This window comes from Sipha flava, unplaced genomic scaffold (genome assembly GCF_003268045.1).
Source record: "Sipha flava isolate LNK unplaced genomic scaffold, YSA_version1 369_pilon_pilon, whole genome shotgun sequence".
In the NCBI taxonomy this organism is placed as follows: Eukaryota; Metazoa; Arthropoda; class Insecta; order Hemiptera; family Aphididae; genus Sipha; species Sipha flava.
The window spans coordinates 229,892-255,301 of record NW_020273075.1 but is presented as its reverse complement, the minus strand read 5'-3'; positions in this window follow the sequence as shown (position 1 = coordinate 255,301).

Genomic DNA, 25,410 nt, shown 5'->3' with positions numbered 1-25,410 from the left:
TGAAGGTCGTGTAGAAATATCATCTTGTGCTTTTCTTTTAACCGAGTTACTTAACTTTTGTCTATTCAGAACCTTCTCATCACATTTTTGGTGATTATGCACGTTACATTTTTCTATTATGTCTAAAGTGCAAGATAGTTTTAAAAAGCACTTGCAGGTATTAAGATAACACTTTCAACGTTGTACATCATTCCGCAACATTTTGTAGAAGCGGAATTTAAATCAGTCTTTAATGATAATTTTTTTACCTTTTTCGCTTGACATGAAATCCATAATTTAATTTTTATATGTAATATAACAACAACAAAAAACAGGCTATACTTTTTATATTTTATATTTTATTAGATGGACTTTTAGCCTTGACACGTGCCGGTATACTGACAAGTTACAATATGATTATAAGATTGTACGATAAGATATTATTGATTATTATTAAGACTACTCTTATAGCCGGAAATTACCACGGACTCGATTTGAGTATTATCGAATAATATCGCGGACCCAACTCGTGTTTATTTTAAGCGATCAAATAGCTCGGGACCAACTCGCATTTTCCCCCAATTACGATTAGTTCTGAAGTATTGCACGCGCATTCACTTGTAAAATTGTTTATTGTCGACGACGATTCGAAATGTTAATTAGTTATATAATAACATGAACAAACGTAGATTTTCATAAACAATTAATAAATTAATAAATTAATTTATATATATATATACATGGGGTCTCGCAAAATTCTGCACCAGGCTCCGATAACCGTCGAGCCTTCACTGTGTATATTTATACCAGCATTTTATTGCTGATTTGCAATGGGTGGGTTAGGGGCAGTGACAGCTTTTTGTACACCCCGAAAAAGAAGTCTGTGCACTCCTATGATTTTAAACACCATTTGAACTTCAAGAGTGAATGGCATTAGGTAGTCAAAATATTTCGAAAACTCTACACAAATTTGGGTAGTGAAAGCCTGCAGACCTCATTCCACGGTCACGTCTTACAGATTCATAATTTCTGAGTAGACATAATACGTTTTCCGACACATAATTTACTCGTAATGTACACAATAATTAATACTATATCAACTTGGTCCCTTGGTATTGGATAATAATTGTTATGGAAATCGTCCACTTCATACGGAAAACTTCGAATAACATTTCAACGTGTTCGATTCATGTACAATAATGTGTCATACGAAAATGTTGTGTTTGGTTTAAAAATCGAAAGTGACACCACATCCTTATATTTCGCGTGTACACGACCTTTACTGCGGATGTATCACGTATCCGGTACAGTTTTCTTGATTTACTATCACCCCTCTCCCATCCTATACACCGAGTTTCGATGGATTCGAAATTAAATTGCATTATATAATGATATTAACAGTAGTTTACCATTATTTTTTCCCGTCTACCATTGGTAACTTTCACTAATCAAATACAATAAATCGTATTGTTCGCGAAACAAAATCGCGAACGCTCACCATATAATTATGCTATAGCCACCATGCAGTTATTCGTGTGAAACTACAATATATACTGCGCACAATCATATGCATCGCACGATAATGATATGATAATGAAATTAATATTTGATATGGTTACATGTTACATAAAGGCAGAGCCACGCCCGGGCGTACATTTTAAAAGAACGTCAAAAAATTAAAATTAAAACCATGATCAGAGAAAGGTCATCGAATGAAAATTATTCAGCAGATAATTTTATTAATATTGGATTACTGCAAAGTTCTTGATGGCTGAAATTAAATGATTTTGAATTCCTATTGGGCTAATCATAATCCAAAATTCCAGTGGAAATATCGAAAAAATATGCATTTGATTTAGTAATAAAATACGATAAAGATATAGGTCCAGAAATAATTAACGAGATTAATTTTTTTAAATATCAAGTAAAATCTCAATACTACCAGATGTTTAAACTTTTTAAATATTTTCGAATGTAATAAATGATTTGAACTTGATTCAACTTGTTCAAACTTGGTAATTACATATAGAGTGTACCTTACCATGCTTGTTACTGTATCATCCGAAGAGCGTACCTTTAGCAAAATTAAAATTAATTAAGACGTACTTACGATCAACCATGTTCTAAAAGTATTGAAAAATTCGGCAACATTACCGTTGAAAATAAAATAACCCAAAAAGTCGACTTTAAAGACGTCATAGAAGATTTGCTTCTATCAATCCCAGAAAAATGTAATTTTAAATTACATAAATAATCAAACAATACAAATAGGATGAAGCAAGACATTTTCGTGGTATAGGTGATTTCGTAATATTATTTGTTGAATGTAAAAAGTAATTTACTATTATATAAATGACTTGAAAATTACATTGATCCTTAAAATGGCTTGTTGTGTTTTAAAGACTTTTATTTTTTCAATTTTAGCTAGTTTGTTTCGATAAAAATCTTTTATTTTTTTTATTTTGGCTTTTATTCGTTTTCATCAATTTTCTCTATCAATCTCTTTATTGTCAAGTCCTGAATTGACATTGTTAAATTATTCAATGTTACAATAGTCCTTATGTTTCATATTCCAAAGAAGTGTATAGTGTTAGTAAATTTTTAAAAAATAAGTGATATTTTGAGTATTCAACTACATTGTTCAATCATAAAGAAAATACTTTAACACTTTACAATTAAGAAAATATTAAATTATAATCTAATATTTATAATAATTATTATCACGTCGCAACGTTTATTTGTGACATTCGCACGAGTTTACTAGTAGGAGTGTATCGGACAGGTCGATGCTCAACTAAATTCACTGACAAGTAAAGTAAATTCGGTCAATGTAATCGAAGCAATGTACTCGTAAAAAATAGTAAAATATCATCTAAAACACTCGTTAATCTGAATGAATAAATTTAATCCGGCGAAAAGAAAAAGAATTGTTCGTTTTATAAAAATATTCGATTCCAACAATTGGTAATCGTTTTGATAGGCTTATCGTTTAGGAACACGGACACGTAATTTAAAAAATAAAAAATAAATATTCATAGGGCTATTAGTGCCGACTATTCACGAACACAGTTGGAATAGATACGTGGTAGTCATGCGATTAGAAATGTATTATTCTTGTTCAGCTATCCGACGAGAGTTCTATGGCTGTATGAAAAGAAACCAAAAAAAACAAAAACGGGACAAGGTGATTCCGGTGATGCGTTCGTCTCGCTTCATTCGTTCCGGTTTCCATTGTAGCCTATTGGTAATTTCATTCCCTGTAGATCAGCCCAGGCGGATGTGCCGGAGGATTGTTGTTTTTTACGACCCTACGTACCGACGAACCCGATTCTAAAACCACGAGTATTTCGCAGGGATCGGCAATTTTTTCCGGATCCTCGCAGCCGTTATCGTTTTATTCGTTTCGTCTGTGATAATCTTTTCTCAAACCGAATCGATGTAATATACCTAATGCCGTTCGTACACGGATACAATTATGGCGTTTTTAATATTTTTCTTCGCGAAATCATCGGAAATCAGAACGGCGGCGTTATCTATTATAGCGCAAGAGCTGAAGTTTATAAACGCATTTCACGTCGAAAATTGGCGGACAAGAAATGCGCAATCGTTATCAATTATACTCTGTTTCGGACGTGTTGCCATTGGTTTTCGTATTTTGTAATATCGCATTGTCTTTAGTTTTGATTAACGATCCTTTCGATTACGTTTTTTGAAGGTACACCCTAATATCCGTTTGCGTTTAATGACTTTTATTGTGTTTCATAATTCGAGGATTAATATTGAATTTTATTCCGACCATAACGACCAAGCTATCTATTGGACGGGTCAATTTAACGACTAATATAATAATATTAATAATATCTGCACAATACATAATAACTACATTATTTAAGTTAATCATGGTTATTTTAATGATTTTTACATTCGTTCCATTGATTTGACCTCGTATGACTTTACTGATAATATCGTAAAAAGAGCCTAAGCTATTTATTTACAATAATCGCATTGTATTCGTGGTAATGTCCAGACTTAATTAGTTGACATTTGAAACGATTCGAATAGTATGATAAAATTAATTTTTCTTGATCAAATTTAATCTAATAATTTTTCATTGACGTGAAACAAATATATAATCATTACATTTCATAAGTATCTTACTTATTATATTTACGATACTTATTGTATCGGATTAATTCGCTAACCTAGGTTTGAGAAGAATTCCGTAATAGACATTATTTCGTTGCTCAAGATATTTTATCGTGTTTCTCGTACACTTTAGCAAAACTTGTAAACATGAAATTACCTCAAGGCGAGCATTGGGTACCCAAAAAAAGACGCACGAAAAATATAATCAATTTTCTAAATCCTAGAGGTATATTACGAACAATCCTAATGAATATTTTAAATGAATTATACATAAAAATAATAACAGTCTTGTCGGTTTATAACCTCGTCATACGGCGTTCGCATAATATTATACGTCGACCGTCTATTTGATTCACGTACTTTATTGTACTTTATTATAATAACTATTTTTAGTTTAATAGTGTAAAACTCGTAGCGACTGCTCTTTCAATCCGTACATCGTTTTTCTCGCATTCGCATGACGTTCTCGCGATTCCTGTCACGTGGCTGTCTTAACTCCCGCGCAACTTGTTTCCATGTCGACTTACCCGTAATTGTGTGTAAATACATGCGATTCATTGTATACTCAATCATTTTTTAACCGTCTGGAAATGGTATGAAATGCGGATTTTATTTATCAGTATCGTTTGGTATTTAAACACACTGTTCGCGCTAAAAGTACCACTAAATATTACAGTTGGATGACCGTGTATTGCAATGGGGCTTATGAAGAATGAAAGGAGTACCAAAATATACAATTTCGGAATAATTTAAAATTTTTGATCCGAACGGTACGCGTATGCGCATTACAACAATCTTGTTTTTTAACGGCAACATTATTTTTTTTCTACATATTTGTGTGTAGTTTTCTTATAGAAAAACAGTTTTTGTACAAATAGTTTTTCTCTAAATACAAAATTGTCAAAGTCGTAGTTTGTTGAAGTTTGATATTTCCGATTAATCTGGTTTTGACGATATTTTAATTATGTTCAACTGAATACTTGAAAATCGAAATAATATCTCTGATATTGTTAATACATGTTTGTGGACAGATGAGACAAAAATAAAGAAGACTTTGACTAGATTTGTGAACTGATGAGTCTAAATTTACAAATAATGGTGTAATAAATAAACAAAATCATATATTTTGAGTCATTAAAAATCCACGCTGGTCTCGAGACTCTGACTAAGAAACTAATGGACAGTCCTAAGAATAAATATGCGGTGTTGGTTAAGGTATATTTCCACCGATGCACACGAATTGCCTCCTGTAACAATCGATATAATTGACATTGATTTTGATATTTCGATATTGGAAATTGAGTGATAACCTGTTCTAAATTCTAAACTTGTAATCTAAAATAAGTAAAATGTGTGGTTATTTGCGATTGTAATAACATTTCAAAACGGACGGTAACGGGCGCTTCTGTTTTACACATGTCGGGGGTACACATATGCCCGGGCCGTTACGGATTTTTATTATTTACAATCAATTTATTATTTCAAATTTTCAATACTATCAGTTGCAATCAGGTACTTGAAGTGTATGTATGTTTTTCGTTACGGTAAACATTTCATTTTTGAGAGTCCATTTGTGAAGTTACAGTGGTATTAGGCCGTGTGCAGCAGTCGACGTACAATTCGTACAACGTATACGTAGAGCACAACACACGTGTTCACCGGTACACGAGTATGGAGTTCAAGTTGCCGAAAGTTTTCTATTTCCATGGATTAGATGGAATCTAAATATTTTTATTTTTTGATACCGAATTGGGATATACGAGTATGGAACTACACTTTTTAATGATTCGAGCAGTTTCTTTTATTGTCGCGACGTATATAAATATACGCATTTATCAATTCGTCGAAAACATCCTGTAAATATTATTCTAACCTAAACGAATTAAAACATGTTTACACAATGCCTATAGGTCAATTTTTTAACATTCGCTGAATGTTAACCACATCGCCCAATGCGTTGAACTGCAAAACATATAAACATATATCGCACCTGGGAAAAAAAATTTACGCATTCATCAATATCACGTTTTTACGAAACGTCTTGATAAAAACAAGAAGTCCGGTAAACTATTAGACAAAACATAAAACAATAGGATTGACTAACGTATTTACGTTCGAATTCACAATAGTTTTCAATTTTTATTCAAAAATCATCTCGTCAACTGCTACAAAATGAATATGTCACGTTTTAAACCATGGCAAATGTATTAGTAAGGTTTTTGAAATACTTACACTAGTATTCATCGTGCGTAATTATATGCGTAAGTTTAATTGCACTGTTAGTAATTATGTTATTTCGACAGTAAAAGTTTCAATTCTTTGCACTTGTATTTTAAATCATAAGCTCGATGACTATAATTTGGAATGGTGTGTAGATTTGAAAATAATTTAGAGCTATAATATAAAGTTGCATATAACTAAATACTACTACATATAATTATTATATAATTATTATTACTATTATATTTAGTTTTAATATTTGACTTTTAGTCAACGCTTCAACGGAATCAAATACCATTTCGTTAAAAATGTTTTTCCTACACGAATTCTAGTAGATATTAAATATCAGACTAATTACATATATTACCGTTTTGTTTATTTTGTTATAAATAGCAAAAACAGTATCGTTATACTATATATTACAATGACCATGAAAATGATACGTTGTTTAACATTGGATTACAATTTGTTGTGAAAGTAACAACATAATTTTACTAGTATAATTAAAATATAATTACAGTTTAAATAAATTTTTATGTTTCAAACTGAATTTTTTTGTTTTTGTATAAATCAGCGGTTCCCAAACTATTTTTTCCGCGGTGCTTCTTTTTGGACCAATTTAGCAACGGTGCCCTGCTATCAGTGCCGCTAAAACCGGGTGTGTAGAGTGTGCCACGCACACGAGCCCCAAGGCTTACATACATTTGGGGGCCTTCTAGTGCCAGCCTAAAATAAACAACACTTTACAAACATATAATTATTTAATAATATTATATTATTATTTTATAATAAAAAGAAACTTTTTTAAAATTCAGTTAAGGATGTTATAATATTTTAGGATAATATAATATTCAGTTAACAATGAGTCCATTGAGTATTTGAGTAGGCATACAACATACCTACCTAAGCTACTTAAATAAATGTACTACATAAATATGTAGTGAAGTATAATATACAATAGTTGTAGGTATTTAATTTGATATATATATATATACACATATCATACACTAACTGATGTGAAACGTCTTTTAAAACCTAAAAAAATTGATAATTAAAAATAAGACCTACAATAAAAATAACTCTTAGGAAATGGTCTAATATAATTACTGCACACGGGCCTCCTATTTTGTAGGTCAACGGTGTCCGGTTTGGGAACCGCTGGTATAAATTATTGTACCATATGACTACTTAACATACCGTAAATGTTCAATATTGCGTCATTCCACGTAATATTTTTAGAGTTTAAATACTAGCATAATTATAATTTTAAATATTTGTGTACATTTTCTATTTACAATCTTTGAAAATGTATCGAATTTGGAATTTAAAATTGTAATTCGTACCTAATAAGACATAACAAATGTGCACATTTTTGTAAACTTTTAAAAATCGGTTTTTATATTCAAATACATTGAACACATTTTGAAATAATACAACGTGTAGGACTAATAATAAATATTAAATTTTACGTATGGCTATATTATAATCGAAGAAACTTATCTGAACGGTAAATTATGATAAGCCGAAATTAAATATTGTAATAATTGAGATTCATAATGATTTATATATTTGTTATACATTAATTATTCGAGACGCGTACTATGTAATAGTTAACTGAAAACGCATAACGTTCGTAAGCTGATTTTTTCTCATTCGACGAACGTTAAAAGTATTTTTTTCATATTATCAACTTTCAAAGTGTAAAAATCAAAGCATATAATCAACGAGCTCAAAATATGAAGTATAGTGCACTATCGTCCAAACGTTCGACGAAAAGCATTTTGTAAGGGCGTACGAATTGCGCATGTATCCATTTGAAACGATTATAGGCGCCACTAGGGAGGCGAAATAGAGTTTTTAGCGCTTCTGTTTTTTTTCGGGTCTATATAATCTATATTAATTAAAGTTAAATACCATTTAATTTAATTTTCAGCAATTTCAGTACCTTCAATATTTGGGCTCTAGTTGCACCTATGGAAACGATCAGTCCAATATAATGCGTTGTAGGCATAGTGTACACATTACGTGTAGATACATAAATACGTAGAGCACGTTATTTGTAATAAGCAGGGTTGGGATTTTATAGAATCTAAAATTGCAAAAATATGCGCTATAATATTACCTTAAAAATCGCTAAATAAGCTTTAAAAATATGCAATAAAACAACAAACAAAAAGGAAATTTATTATTTAATAATTTTATATGAGCACACGAGACTAATGTAGACCAGAGGTTCCCAAACTTCTTATAGTACGACCCATTTTGGAAATAATTTCAATTTTGACGACCCAAAATAATATCATTGACCTTTTTTTTTTTTTGCTATTTTTATCATTTTTAATTGAAGAAAATTATTTTATTTATAAAAAAAAGTTTATACTATGTAATTTAATTAGTAAGTAATAATTTTAATGTGAAGGATGTAATTGTTTCCTATTTTTCATAGCTGGATTGATATCCATTTTTTATATTGATTGCAAAGAACTTGTAAGCTCATCATCAATTAATTTTCTCTTTTAACCGCTGACTCAGATATTATCTCTGTTTCTTCAGTTTTCGTAGAACTTTGAGTTATTGACTTTTTATTTAACCATTTATCCATAGTAACTATACAAAATCACAAAAAAAAAACGAATTTATTGGTTATTTGAAAAATAGCAAGATTTAAACTGCGTGCATGTATCGTATTCAATTTTTACAGTTGTAAATTGTTGCAATTGTAACAGTTTGTTACTGAAAATAATCAATTTATTTGAACGTCATACAGGTACTAATTTGTTTCAAATATATTGCTATATTTTCAATAATCATTAATCCGGTTGCGTTGTGTTGACACAGTCGAGCATAGACATATAAAGTAATATCGTTATGTCTATTGGTCGCAGTAAATTTGTTATTGTTACAAACCCAGATAACAGTTTATAATAAAACTAATTAAACAATTAAACATCAACCATAAGTAATAGAAACACATGAAAAAAAAACGCGACCCACTAAAAATATAATTGCGACCCCCTTATGGGTCGCGACCCACAGTTTGGGAACCTCTGATGTAGACTGTATATAGCGAATTCTACTCGTTTGTTGATACTCGGCTATTAGTAGATTTAGTAGATATCGACAAAAAAAACCCAACAAAATCAGCAGATAACAAAAATTAGAACCAAATAACTAAAACGAAATTATTGTATTATATTATATTATATTATATTATATTATATTATATTATATTATACCTATCTATATATTATCGCTGGAATTGTACAGAGTTGCATCAGCGTAATCGGCCTATTTACTTAATCTATACATTTATAATTTAATTTAAAATTAAAATTAAATTTTTGAATCTTGAAAATTCGATCAACAAAAATCAAAAAACCACGTTTACCAAAATAAAATATGCCCGATTTTGATTAAAACACAGGTAAAATGCATAAAAGTCTCAAAAAATCCAAAAAAAGCAAAATAAAATTTTTTATTTGAGTTCTCTGTATCATGAAACACGTTTTTAGTTTACTCTGATATTTTTTAAGCATCTCATAAGAAATATGTAAATGCTATAAAATCCCAACCCTGGTAATATGTAACGGTCCCGAAAAAATTCTTGTGTTCCGTGTTCTTACGTTACAAAAGTGTCGTATTTGTACCGTATTTGGGGACGCAACGATGTCGAATATGCTGTGACACGTGGCCCAGAACATGGTTTAAGTAATTTTCTCTGGCACTTCAACAAAATTGCCTGTCAGAGGAACATACGGGGAAAATCAACTCCTGTTATTACGGTCGTTTTGATAATGTGTTGGTTAGTGGCACGATCAACCATCACTAGGTAACATTCAATTATCACTGGGTGGGGGGGGGGGGAACTAGTGCCACGTATTTTGTATGTTAAAATATGCTGTGGCGTGCACGTAATGAGGAGGTGCAAACATTTCCTTTGACCACCGCACAAGCTTTTCTTTTTAACGCATTTATTTTATTCAAGTCTACGGTCCCGAACTTCTTGATACGATTTTATTCCGTAGGATACGAATACAATAATATTACGTGAGCGTTGAATGATATGAAAATATTGTTCTACATTAACATCAGATGTTACCGAAATAAGAATAGCACTCGATAGTACAACGCGATAACCTTTTATCGGACGATGTACACTCGGACCGGGAGCGCATATTACTACGCAGTTCTGTGTAATCGTTCATTTGGTTAGGCAATATGATAGCCGAAAATTTAATAAATTGAAGTTCTGAATCGGATTCCGATCATGAATTTGATGAGCTTATTTCGATACATTCGTTAACTAAACGTAAAAAATTGTGCAAAAGTAATTTGTATAAAATTGTATAATTTGTATAAAAAAAAAGTCACTGCAAGTTAAATTGGTTGTCTAAATTTTCGGACAAACAATACATTTTTCTTCTATCGTAATATTATACATTAATAACGAATAAATGACTAACGATAGAAATGAAAAAATAAAACGTTGTTCGCAAAAATCAAAACGGATTAGCAGTTACCGCTGCTAGTAAGTTCAAATATATTACACAAAACTGCGTTGCGTTTGCCTGTGACCCAATGTCTGCCCGGCCTTACCGATCACCCCTGTGCATTGTTATAATTTACCCGTACAAATACAATTTCATTTGCAAACTCGAAGCGCTAATGGTAAACGGCGAAAAAAGATAAATGATAAATGTCGTGTTCTAGTGCTTTCGATTGCCGTGTAAAATATGATTTTCTGCTTACGCTTGTTTCGAATTGTTAATTGATTACTGAACGTGGCACGTACGTATTTATAATACGTAATAATCGAGTTTGTCGACGGGCTCACCTACTTGACGATAACTTATACATACATAGTATAATCCGTAATACCAAATCGAAACGTCTGCGTTGCTCGATGATTTGAAATCCGATAAGAATAAGTAAATAAATCCGTGTTAAGATGTTTTTTGCTCATTGACTGCAGTTAATTTAGTTTAGTTAATTTTTATTCGAGATTAGTCGAACTTTATTTTGTTTTAGGAACTATGTAACCCATGGTTTACCCGCCCATTTGTTGATTTTTACTTTTCGATATTTAATGATATCAACGTCCTTTACGCTATGTTTCAATTCAATAGGTGAGTTTATTGGATTTCGTGTAACCCGGCAGAATCTCTTATCGGAACCCAAGTCATACTTATATTGTACATTGACGTACTAAAAAGCTCGAATTACAACATCGATCGACTCTTATCTCTTTTCAGATGTTTGTACGAATGATAATGAAACAATAATAATAATTGTATACCGAGTGATGTTTATAATAAGTATTACGAAAAAAGGAATTTTAATTTGATTTGAATTTAATTTCCGAGCATGCCTTGCAGCGTTTTCTTTAAGTCGGCGGCCTTACCCAGCTCGGTTGAAATGTTCAATATGAATCGCTGCAATGATGTGCTCTACAGTAACAAATAGGGTCTCATGCCCCCTTTATGATTTCGGTTCATATGATGTTTACGAATAAGTTCACCAAGACTGAAGAAAAATCCTTGTATAACGCACTGTCAAAAATAATAAAATCCAATATTAAATGGTGTTCATTTGCAGTTTTTGTACACTCATCGCATTAGTCTATATTCTTATGTTAAAAATAAATAAATAAATAAATAAATAAAATAAAAATAAAAATAATAAGATTTTTAAACCGTTTAAACAGTATGGACAAGCGCACATGTCATATTTTCGGAGGAGCCAACCTCATCGCGGTGCCTTCCGGATCACGCTCTAATAAGGGATTCAAATCTGTCAAGCGAAATAAATTTACGGGACTCGATTCAAAAACCTAATCATACTAGTAGAACACGACTCAAAAATGTTCCCAAATCCCGTGCGCGTTCGACCATTCTACACCCGGTGGTCCACGTACCCGTCCGGTGTACCGTTCAAAGGGTATGGCCGTCCCAACTTGCAGTGCGACCGCGATAAGACGTGAAATACCCATCCACCGCGCCGGTAATAGAAAGCGAGGGAAAACGGACGCGTTCCCGTTACCTATTTTCCTTCCGATGCTCCGATTCCGTTTCTTTTCCCGTCGCCACGACTCCGTCCTCGTAACTCGTCCGCAAACCTGTTCCGGCGCTTAAGTCCTTTTACGCGCCAGTCCGCCGTCATCTCCGAATCCGGGCCCCGTTGTGGGTCGCACGTACAAACGTGTAGAACGAACGTACAGACGAACAACACACGTGCGGACGAATACCGAGTTCAAACCGTGATCGATTTGCGACCGCGACGGCGCCTACCCGCCCGCACACGGATACCCAAGGGCGGAACTTGGGGGTGGAAGACGGAAATTCATCCCCGGGGGCGTAAAATTTTAGACGACGTAATTTTTGTAATTATTAATAACTAATTTGATATTTTTAACTTTGTTTAATACTGTTTTAAGGTTAAAACTCAATGAGTATGATTGTGTATTAATTATTAGAAAAAAATTCTCGAGAAGAGTATTTGATTATTGGTCTATGATAGGACGTAAATTTAACATTTTCCCCGGGCGTAAAAATTCCTAGTTCCGCCTCTGCGTAAAACCTTCCGCAAAAGGGTATAGCTTCTCCGCTCTTTTCTGCCATTTCGATCGGTCTTTATCTCGACCCGTACGACAGACCGTCGTAACGTACACGACGCGGTACACGCGTGTCCGGGTATAACGTTCGTAAGTCGGTGCAATACGGTCGTCTACGTATCGCGAAAACATAAGCGACGAGACGAGTTGCTCTAATAATAATTGCGCGTTTAGCTTACAAAACGTACGATTCGTATTTTATCGTTTATACCGGCTCCGAATCAAATTTTCGAATTTTTTCATTTACATTTTACTATTTGATACCTGTGTTAGCATGTCCTTTCGTACGTAGAAAAACGGTTAATAGATGAAAAAATATCCTCGAACGCAATCAAAACGTTTCACGTAAACAGAAATTGCATTTCCAATCGGCTTACAAATAAATTTACTCGATTTTATAATATCCTATGCGTATTGATTTCAAAGTTTACAGTCGTTCAGCATCAAGGTCATCAATAATTGTTATATTTGTTGTGCGCGTAGAGTTCAGGAACTATAGTTCACATTTCTTAATGAAAATGTAAATAACTACGTTATTGGTCATCACATTCACATTTATCACAGTCGTTTTTTTACTATTTACTGATATCAATTTTTGACTTTATTAATATTACTGTTTCTAATATATAGTATCGATATTGCTATTATACTGGTACATGTACACAGTGGACGATATATTAAAAGATTTTGAAACGAAACGTTAACTAATATTTTTCCCACTCTTCATAAATATTCTAAGTATTATATTTTTTAATATATAAAAATCCATATTTAATTAGTAGTTTTTATTTTACTTCTTAGGCGTATTAGACAGTTAGAAAATTCAACACCATTAATGGACGTTTGTAAGTATACAAAATATTATAGCCTTATTTAGTTATTTAGCGTATTATAGTGATTAGTGTCTAATGTCTATATAGATCATGCAAATTGAAAGTTATAACTGATTCTTATCAATCGGTAACAAAACAATTATAATATAACAAAATTAAAAAGTTTTAAGCTTTTTTCCATACGACATACTTCATGATCGAACATTACATGAAACCAAACCCAAACCTTAACAACGATTTATAAATTGTAAATACACTTATGGAACAAGTTTTACTTTGTATTTTTAGGTGGAAAATATGTTCAAACCTATATAGGAGCTGCACCTGTGGCAATGGCGTTTAAATCACGCACTGCACCGTTGCGTTTATATTATAAATGATAATTATACCGATTGGTATATATTAATATAGCCGTAGGTATATTTTAAAACTTTCACCAACGTTTGTCTTCTCTGCGTATTATTAATTTTATTGTACGTATGTGCAGTGAAAACGGTCCGCTATGGAAATCGCTCCGCAGGACCAAAGCAGTAATATTTCGGACAGATTTTGGGTTAGTGTCCAGTGCAATATACTATTATTACATATAGGTACAACGACGATGCATTAGCAATGTATTTGTCGTCCGTGGCGAGACCAAATCAATTCTTATGGTGTTAATAGAACTACTGTTTGATGTATTTTTTTTTTCATTCGTAACTTTAATTTGTTCCAGCCATACATTGTGCAATGTTCGAATGTAATGTTGATATATATAAGAAATTACAACTCAAAAGCCAATCACTCGTGCTTTGTAATTTCTTTTAGAATCCAAAACCAATCCAATATAGGTAATTATATTTCATTTATAACGTGTGTAAACGATAATTCTTTCGCACAACTACCAGAAGTAACATACGAGTATCCATTTAATTTCACGGTGTTGTTAAAGGTACACCGTTGACATCTCACTTTGCCAGGGAATAATGGGCGCGAAAAACGTAATTTTATTTATTATAGTCGTAGCTGACAATCTAACGAATACGCGCAAATAGAATAGTTGTGAATAAATATCGGTTAGACGTGCGAAGAGAAAAAAAATCATAATTTTCAAACTTTCAAACCATTCAAATCCTCTCGTCCTTGCTCTTGACTCCGTTAACAACTCAAGGAACCCTGATGTACAAACCTATTTTATATCTATAAAAAAAAGATAAGTATTTACATAGGTACATAAAATTATACGTTTATACAATTATGAAAGTTTGTAAGCCAAGTGAAAATTAAAAATTACTACCACTGGGATTTTTCCCAGTGTTCAAAGTGTTCAAGTAAAAAAAAAAAAATTAATAATAACAATAAAAAAACTATTATACATGCTTATTGTAAAAGAATAACTATAGATTGTATATATTAAAATATATATATTATCCATAATCGAGAGAAGTAGCGTGAAGTTGTGATGGCGACAAAAACTCTTATAGAGTAGATAAAACCAGAAGAAGAATATATTAAGTATAAATGATATTGACTAAAATATCGGCTGAAATGCTTTCATTTCAATATTAAAAGACTGTTATTGTTGCGTTTTTGTTTTACCGTTGGTTTGTCTTGTAACAATATATGATATTTACACTTGGTGCCTACATTTCTCAATCGATTCATACGCGTGTTGTAACACATTGTTGGCGCACACATATTTTCCAACTGTCATTTTATAGCTGTAGTTTAACGATGTGTTTTTTAGTCGTAAAAACTTTAATCTATTCTATTGTCTATTCTTAAAAATAATTGTTTTGCATCTAAATAGTTTTTATTTTTTTAATTTACATTATAATTACAATCGGCAATACCAGCCAAAAAGACATTAGTCATTACTTTTTCACCGATAAAAAGTTATTTTAACTTTTATAACCTGTATTATATTTTACACATACAGCTGTGTGTACAATTGATGTTGGTATGTATGAAGGTATGTATGTATTAAATGTTCCGGACGAACGCCTGTATTGGTTTTACCAGTTTTTTTTTACAATTCACATTGTATAAAATTATATACTTGTTGTATCTACATTCAAGTATGCATCGGTATTCGAAAAAAAAATCACAACAAATACAAAATATTATTGGTACATCTAGACGTGTTCAAGAATAATACGACCCACTACTAATTCAAGCTAGCAACAACATGATTTTCCATCGGAAAATTATAGTTTTTGCAAAAAGCGTCACAGTATACTAAAAATGAATTTTTAGTCTTCCGTAAATATTTTTCGATTGTATCAGTATTGTATTGAGGCTCATAATTCGTTAGAAAATTTTATGGTTATACGACTTTTTTGATTCTTTTTTGAAATGTTATCGCGGACAAATCAGTTGTATAATATTGTCGGAAAGTTTGTGTAATCTTTAAAGTTCGACGTACGTGTTGATTGATATGTACTCGATAAATTTGCTTGAACTGTCTCAGATTTGGAAGTTATTAGGAAGTTTAAACAGATTTTATTGCTTGTGGGTGCCTTATACGAAGTGATTTGTTTGAAAATTCATAAAACAACTACTTTTTCATATTATCTACTTAAATACCTATATTTAAAATTTACCTAAATGTATTTATAGAAAAAGAACGATATTATGATCCCATGAAACATAACATTGGGAACCATATTACATTTAGTTTTCAATTTTGTAAAATTACATATTATAATTATCACTTTTACTGCTGTTATTTCGCAATACCATAAATGGTATACGATTCCAAGGATGAGGTTGATAATAAATCCGTTTAGGTATCCACGTCCAGTGGATAATGTGATAGCAGTGAATTCATTTATTATACCTGTTTGTATTTTCTACAAACGAATCGTTTGAACTGTCCCATTCTATACCTGCGGCCAGTTAAAAAAAAAAAAAAAAAAAAAAACAAGACTGTGACATTAACTATTGGGTAGGATTCCTGAATGGAAATTATTGATAATGAGTTGATTTTCAAAATATTGAAGTATAGTAAGCGTTAATACAAAATAAAAAACATTATTTCTTTGTTTTTAATATTTTCTTAAAAAAAAGTTTATTTAAAAGTAGATTAATTTCTAAATGATGTACATAGGTATCTATATCTATCGGAATAAAGTACTATAAAGTTCACTGTGTCTGTTAACTGTTCTTGCATAATATAACATACTATTGTTATCAGACTAACGTAGTTTATCGCACTATTAGGGCATTAAAATTGCCATTTGTGTTATTTTATTAAACAAAAACATTTATGTCAAGCAGTGTTACATTAAGTAGATGCACAAGTAAATATTGTTGTTCAATAATAATAAAATTTAAAAATGTTTTAGATTTCACAGTGGATTGAAAAGATTGAAAACAGAATTTAAATAGGTAATAAACATTTACACGCTCAGTAGAATTATGATCATTTTAATGTCAACCTAAAACTGATGCAGTTAGGCCAACTGTCTTTGTTAGAAGAAATTAATTAATTACTGAGTGGATACATAATGTTTTATGAATATTACGATTATGGTCCACCGCACATAAAATAAAATTGTATTCCTATAATATAACTGTAATTGTTTTCAACCGTCTATAAGCAATAAATTAAATACTCAATCAAATCGGCTCATAACCAAAATGGATTAAAAATCATTTCAAGTGATTAGGCGAATAAAATAACTATCTAAAATCTGACGTAATACTTTTAAGTCGAATTTAATTAGATTTTTGACCGTACAGATATAGCATACATATCTATAATCATTCGTAAATTATAAACAATTTAATTGTACAATAACATTTAAAGTTGTTTTTCAACGAATAATATAGATCTACTAAAATGCGCGTGTGTGTGCACGTGAGTGGTAAAAAAAAAAATAAAATTAAAATTAGTTAAACGATTTCAATTCAAATATGTAATCGTGTGTACAAATGAAATTCAATTATAACCATAATATTGTTCATTTCATCCTCGTCGGACTGTATATGTATTACAGCTGTTCAAGCGTATACCCATAACTTGATAAGTGCGGTGTTCCTATAATGACGTACGCATGTGCACGCGCTTGCGCGTGTGTTTTTTGAATCATGATTGCCTTCGAATATTATTAAAATCGTAGTCTAAACAAGCAACTTTGACGTTCGTGGAATGTGAAAATTATAATAATTTCGCCGACAAATAACGCAACGCGTACAGCTGCTACGGTCGAGTCAGCGCATACCAAGTTTGAAATAAAAGACGACCCGAAAAGCGATTCAAACGTCGTGTTCCGAGGCCGCGTGAAAAACGTGTGTCGCCGTGAAAAACGTTTACCCGTTGCGCACAAATGCTAACCGCGGTTACTTATGTTCAGGTCGTGCGAAACATGTGTTCCGATTGTTGGATTTCAAAAGTCACGGGGCTCGCCGGAGATGCAAACGAACGAAATCTAACGCACATACACGCAGGGATGGATAAAAGGGGTCTAGGGGAAGGTCTAGGGTGGCTATAGTTCCGGGCCGTATATAAGCATACCATTCATTGCTAGAAACCCATAGCCAAATCGTGAGCTCTGATTGGTTGTATTTAATTGATGATAACAATTCAAATTTGGAGCTCTGATAAGTGATAAGTGATATACCAATTTAACATTTTTAAAATGTTTAACGATCTGTTGAATTTGAATTTTGAAAACATGATTTTCCCAGTATCATTTGACTATGATATTACCAAAACTCATGGTACTTGCGTTTAGATTGAAGCGGTTGAAGACAATAAGTGTAATAATCATAATAATCAGGACTCATAACTTATAGCATTTATACGTATTTTTTAGAAGGTCCTAGAAATATCTATGTGTGTTTTACATTTGTTTCAGGTAACTAAGAAGCTGAATACGAAATGTTATGTTGTGTTAATTGTTATGTTATTGGAATTTTATTAATAAGAGTTTAAAATTTTTTTTACATGATATACATTTTTAATAATGAGTGAAAATTATTTTTTTTTTACATGATATATTTATTTTCGCATTTTCTTGTATTTTTAGTGCTTATTAAAGCGCTTATATGAATATTTTTAAGAGAATATTATAGCACTTATAACTACTTTTTCAGAGCTATAAGTTATGAGCCTTGATTATAACGTTTCGACGGCCAACAAAGCCAACATATGCCTTTTCGCGTTCGATATTAAACGATATCGTGACACCTATACACTTATGTAAAATATATATATGTATATCGAATCGACGGATATTTAACAACTGGACAATTCGACAACAATAAATTAAGAATCAATTAAGGAATGCGAGTGCAAGAGGGAGAGAGTATTATTATTCGACTTTGATTGATAATACGGGCGTACAACTCTCTCGAAACCAATGAAGTGGTAAAATAATCATTAATTAACTGCTGTTAATGTCATGCTCAGGTCACGTCGATTAATATCTAAATCTATGTTTGTAGAACGTCGTGTTATTCGCTCACGTCTTAATATTCACGAGATCATTCAGGGGAGTCGATCGCGTGATATTATCAGTGCAGTACAATGATATCTAATTATTATTCACGTAACCATTATTTGCTGCATAGTGTCGAACGATTGCGTACGGCAAATCATGTACAAAAAGTATGATGTTCGAACGTCGATTGTATAACATATTGTACACCGAATTTCATCAGGCAACATCCCACGACGCGATTCTGATATTTTCGCAATGCTAGTCGGGTAATCCGAACTCGACCGTTCGTCGCCACTCGCTGCAGTTGCGTTACACATATCGATTTGGTAACGAGACATGTCGGTGAACGCTTAAATCGTGTTCGCTTTAAAACGTTAGCGCGGGAACACATTAATAATTGAACGGTGCCCGGTGTACATGAAATATGTACAAGAAAGTGAACATTTTCTATCAATAATATTGCTCTTGGTTCTTCGATCGGTTCTTTAAACATGGGTTTAAGTGACTTATTGGACTCGCCTCTTGATAGTGTTTGTTTTGATCTATTATCCTTTGAAGCGAAATATTTTTGACATACGCTCTTTTACCCAATAATATACAAATCGCATTAGATTAAGTGAACGAGCCACGATGAATACGTTTATTACGGATTAAAAGTAACATACTATGTCGAGTTTTTCTTATTCGTGCGACGGTCGATGAGTTATTCATATTTCCTAATAAGTTTTATAAAAAAAATAAAAATAAAATCAACCTACAACTGTACAAATTTCTTAAAACACTATCAATATGGAAAGTTCAACGAGAAAACGTAATAAAAAAATGGTTAAAACGGGCTTATATCCAATCACTCCAGCCGGATTATAACAATACTTGTGATCTCATCGGCATCAACGATGGGTGAAGCGCTTTGAACGTGTATCTCGAGAATTTTTTTTACGACTTTCAAATTCGAAACCCGCGCGTGAGATCCGTCGTCGGTCGTCTACCCGTTGTTGTTTTCTCTACCGGATTTTCTATTGATCCGCACAAAGAACAGCGCGAAACGAAAGTGAACACAACAATATCACGGCGAACACAATACACGATCGTTGTCGTCAGGATCCCACAGCACACATAGATGGTATTATGTACGCGTCCCGTGTCGCCGTCGCTTGAATGGTACGACAAAAAGTTGTGACAGCGACGCCTGAAATGAGTTTTTCGGTCGGCTTTGATATTTTGGACGCACTCGTAGATCAGCGCGACACGATGACTATGGCTATGACGAAGGCGATGATGATAATGATAATTATAGTACACCATTGTGAATCGTATTGTGTTATATTTTGTTACGACGCGCGTGATTGAACGATAGAATTGGATTCAAGTGGCTGCGAGCGACGGGCTGCAATCGACTTGACCAGTCGCCGACGACGGACCGATCCGCGCGGAACGATAAACTTTGGATAACCGAAAAAATGTCCACGTACGGTTGGCATTTTGATAGAGAAAATTACCGACCAGAGGCAACACATATTATATTGTACGTATCGAAGTGATGGAAAATCGCAAGACCCGGCGGTGGACAAATGCACGTGCGTTGTGTGCCGTGTAGGACTTAACCAGTATATTATTGTACACGTGGAGTGTAATGAATCATTCATTGCACTCCACGTGTACATTTATTATGAATGGTATTTTTTAAGAGTCGTATCAAGTCTTGACGGAATATCCTCTTTGATCGAGGCTGGTTTTTAAGATGGATGTTCAACTGCATACGAAACAAGTCCCAATTTTATTTCATTTTATGATAAAATGAGTCTCGGGTTGTTTTAGGGTATAGAGTCCCGTTGAATTTAAAACATTTTCCTTCCTATTCTTACAGCCTACAAAAAATTTCTACAGTTATGGTCTAAAATGTTTTTTTTTTTTTTTTAATATATTAAAATCTAATTATGTAGGGGTTCAATATAATATTTTTTTTTTTTTTTTTAATACGTAATATACAATCTATATCAAACGACACAATAAGCATATATGATAAGGGGTACAGATAACATGAGTACACAAAATACAAAAAGTGAATAAAGAAGCCACCCAATGATGACACTTAAATGTTGATAGTTTATATGAAAAATGTAAATGAATTATATATATTTAATAAGTTGGTATTTTTTTTTTTTTTTTATTTTTTTTTTTCTATATTAAAATTTGTAACAGGTCTCTACACCATTCACGTTTTAATCGTCTAGAAGGACTGCCGGGGATTGAGAGGGAGGAAAGGTTTTTAATTAAAGGATTTGAGTGGGAGGAAAGACGGTTGTGGAATCTTTTGTAAAAGTGTTTGGCTTCCTCGTGGATAGTTTTTAATTTTAGGTCTGTATGGAGAGTATGGTTAGATATGTATGGAGGAGCATTTATTAATTTTCTTAGCGCAATGTTTTGAAAACATTGAATTTTATTTAAATTTGTCTTTTTTGCACTTCCCCATAGCTGTATCCCGTACGTCCAGATTGGTTTCAGTAGTGTTTTGTAGATGAGGAGTTTGACATGAAGGGAGGTGTGTTTATTAGAGACTAGAGGTTTGAGGATACGAAAGTGGTTGTTCAGTGTCAATATAATATGAATAATTTGTGTACAACTAAATAAATATAGGCCATGATAAAATAACGTTTTTTATATTGGTAAAAATTAATGGAATAAGCAAAGTGTTTATTCAAGTCTAGTTGTTGTGTTTAATTTCGACCATAGGAATAAAATCTAAAATTTTCGGTCTATGTAATATGTTTTATATGTTATGTTATGTTGTATATTTTTTTACGGGTCTTAAAAATGATATAAAAGATATGATATCTTCATACCCATATGTATACTAAGGTGCATCCAGACGGAGCTTTTGACGTTGTGCGGCATAAGTGTGATAATAACATATATTCTAATGCCGCGTGTCATAATTTCCCGCTGTATTTGGAATCTGGACGATTGATTTTATATTTTACTCAAAATAATCATCGAGCTCAATTTGTTATTTATTAATATAGTTTAAGTTTAGTTTTAGTTTTTATATCACTTTCCTCCCGTACAGGCGTAGGAACTCAATTAGCATACAACGGGACCATGTCCGTTGCTATGACATGTATTTTTGTAAAAAAAAAAAATCATGTTTCTTCTTGTTTTTCATTCATACAACAATAAAAACGAAAATCTACAGTTATGCGCCACGGAACAACGACGATTAAGCATAAATAAATTAAGTATCCAATTGTTCGTAAAAACTAATCGGTTGCAATTATGTTTAACGTCCTGTACCGTGTCGTCGCGGGAAAAGTGCGTTTTATCGAATTTTTAACCTTTTAAATCGTACACACACATTCGTTCATTTGTTCCTGTGCGTTTTAAGCCGTTGCATTGGTAACTTTCTCTTAGCTGCACTCCGCCTAATATTATTATTATCTTGTCCCCGTGCTGTCTGCGTCGGATTGTTTCCCGTGTATTGTTGCGCAACAACACGTTTCACGTTCACGGAAAGTCCCTGGAGACTCGGGTTCGAATGGCAATGGCGACGATAGCACATCTGCCGTTCAAGGCGTCGCGATACACATCTCCTCGGCTAGCCACTACAATCCATCCGATCCTAACCGGCATGACGTCCCCCGGACCTGATTATTGTCATGCGATTATTGTACAACGGTAACAATGCGGCGGCGGTTTTTCAATATCACACTTGCATAATTATCCGCAGATCTATAGATCCATAGATACACGTCCTTTGCGCACGAATTACTTAACGCTGCGAAACGATTATTGTTGCACCGCATCGTACCGATCGATACTTTGTATGCGTTTATACGTGTGTGTGTGTACGTATTGGTGTGCACGCAGACCCCGGGTGACGTATTCCGTGCGTCTCCTTGGCCTTATTAGTGCGCGCTGGAGCTCGATCATGCTTCCAATTCGAGACGTCCAAATAAGGACGAATAATTGTTAAGTAAAATTACTCGTGATTCTTTTTTATTTAAATTTTTCTTTCCTATTATTTTCTGCGCCAGAATAAATAATGCAACTAATAACACTGCGGCTTGCGTACGTGACGGCCGCCTCGAGGCGAGACCGAGATCAATGACAGACGTGCCTCCAGGGTTTCGGATTGCATTTTTTTGTGGAGGATTTGTCGATTTAACCAGAGTGTTAAGCATCTCGACGGAGGATATAAACCACGATTCGATCTCGGAATCGTAATAGCAATCAAATAAAACACGAGTTACCTACTTGCAATTTATCGTACAATTTCCGTAAGCATGCACGGTCATATTAATACGTTTGCGTGATACATTTCATATCGCAGTAAGAGGGCGCTAAACATGTGAAGGGGGGGGGGGCTTAACCTTATAATCTGTTTGGAAATTCGTCGCGGTGGCGGACGAGAAAACTTTCAGCCTTCGGTAGAGTGTCCAGATACCAAGGTCACAGACCCGAGACCCATGGATCCGACTCCAATGTGGGGGTCTTATAATCGTCGAATTAACTGTTGTTAAAAACTGACTGTTGTTGAAAATTTAGTGGATGACAGAGGGGGGGTTTAATCTCGCTCGAAAGACTACATTGGTCATTATTCATGTTCGAATGTTCATGAGGAAAAATAAGTTGACAAAAAAAAAAAAATAACTGAGGACTGAGATTGGTATACAGTAGTTACATAGGTAGTTTGGATTTCATTTCAGTTTGCTCACAACTCGGACGATCTAATACGTGAACAAATCGCGGTCCACAGGGATTAGTCTAAGTATTTTTTCTGTTGTGTTCTGTTGTTTCGCCTTCTCAATTAATATTATCGCGCGATTAGGTACAATATATTTTCGAAATATTATAGAACACGCAATAAACTGCTGTGACCGGTGACCAGGTTAAAATATATTCATATTAACTTGACAGTTGATTTCAAATACGAGTAATATTCTTAATTTACAAATACGGCGTTTGTAAATTACTACTTCAGTGAATTGTTTAAACGCGATCTTTATAGTACAGTTTTATAAGTTTATTTTTTTACTGTCTTGCAGAACGAATTTTCATTTGAGCGAAAAAATAATAAAACGTACACTCCTCAACACCAACGCAGTTTGTCTCTAATTAAAACCTATCGTTACTCAAAAATCGATTTTCGATAACGCGTACAACAAAGTGTGTCTTATACATATAATGTGCTTGAAAATATTAGGACTGGAGTTGTTAATAAAAATGCTTCACGCCCACGTGGATGATATTACCCAACGTGTTCGACAACATATGAGGTGTCTTGCATATTATAAGTAACGCTCTTAAATTTGATCGAATCGAGTAAAGCTCGTTACGGTATTGTCGATTAGGTGCATACAATGAATTTATCATAATTGTAAGTTTACTCAAATCGATATCCTCTACACGTCGTCTGTAAACGCCAAGCAAGCCGTTTACGCGTATAATTTGTGCATTTATTATAATTTATTAAATTTTTCTTTTTCCCGCCGGGGAAAAAATTAATCGGGTTATTACGGTGTAAACTGTTAACATATACCTATACGGGTACATGCGATCACGATATTATTTATATAGTATATAAGTTATTGTTCGTTTTCGTTTCGTTTTTAGTTTACGGTCGAACGTTGCTGTGGCCTCAGGGTGTACGCTTGTATATATAAAAAAATAAAAAATAAAATAAATAAATACGGGCGCATATACCTACGCTTTTTTTCTCCGTCAACGAGCAAATTGTAGCAAATTATCACACAAATACACACACACACGGGGTAAATGTCATGGCAGCACCGTTACATGATTTATATGGCGTTGCGTGCACGATAAATAATATACAACAAATTCAATGTCCGAGTGCAATTTTAGGTTGGCTTGTTTTACTTTGTTCTCGTTTCATTTTATTATTATTATTGTCTCGTTCAAATTATGTTTGACCGGATTAAATTGCATTTTTCAATGTCGTTACGTTTTTTAAGTAATTTCAAAGATAGCCTACTCGAAATTATTCTTACTCTTGATGAAGAGGTGATTCATAGTATCTGCGTATGATTGAATAATGTTAATGTATTCATTAATATTATATAGTTATCGGGAGTTATTTTGAATAGAAGTAAACGCTGATGTATACATCATAACTTTTGGCCGATTTCAATATTTAGATTTTTAAAAATGTTGATTGAAGTAGTGATCTCAGTGGCGT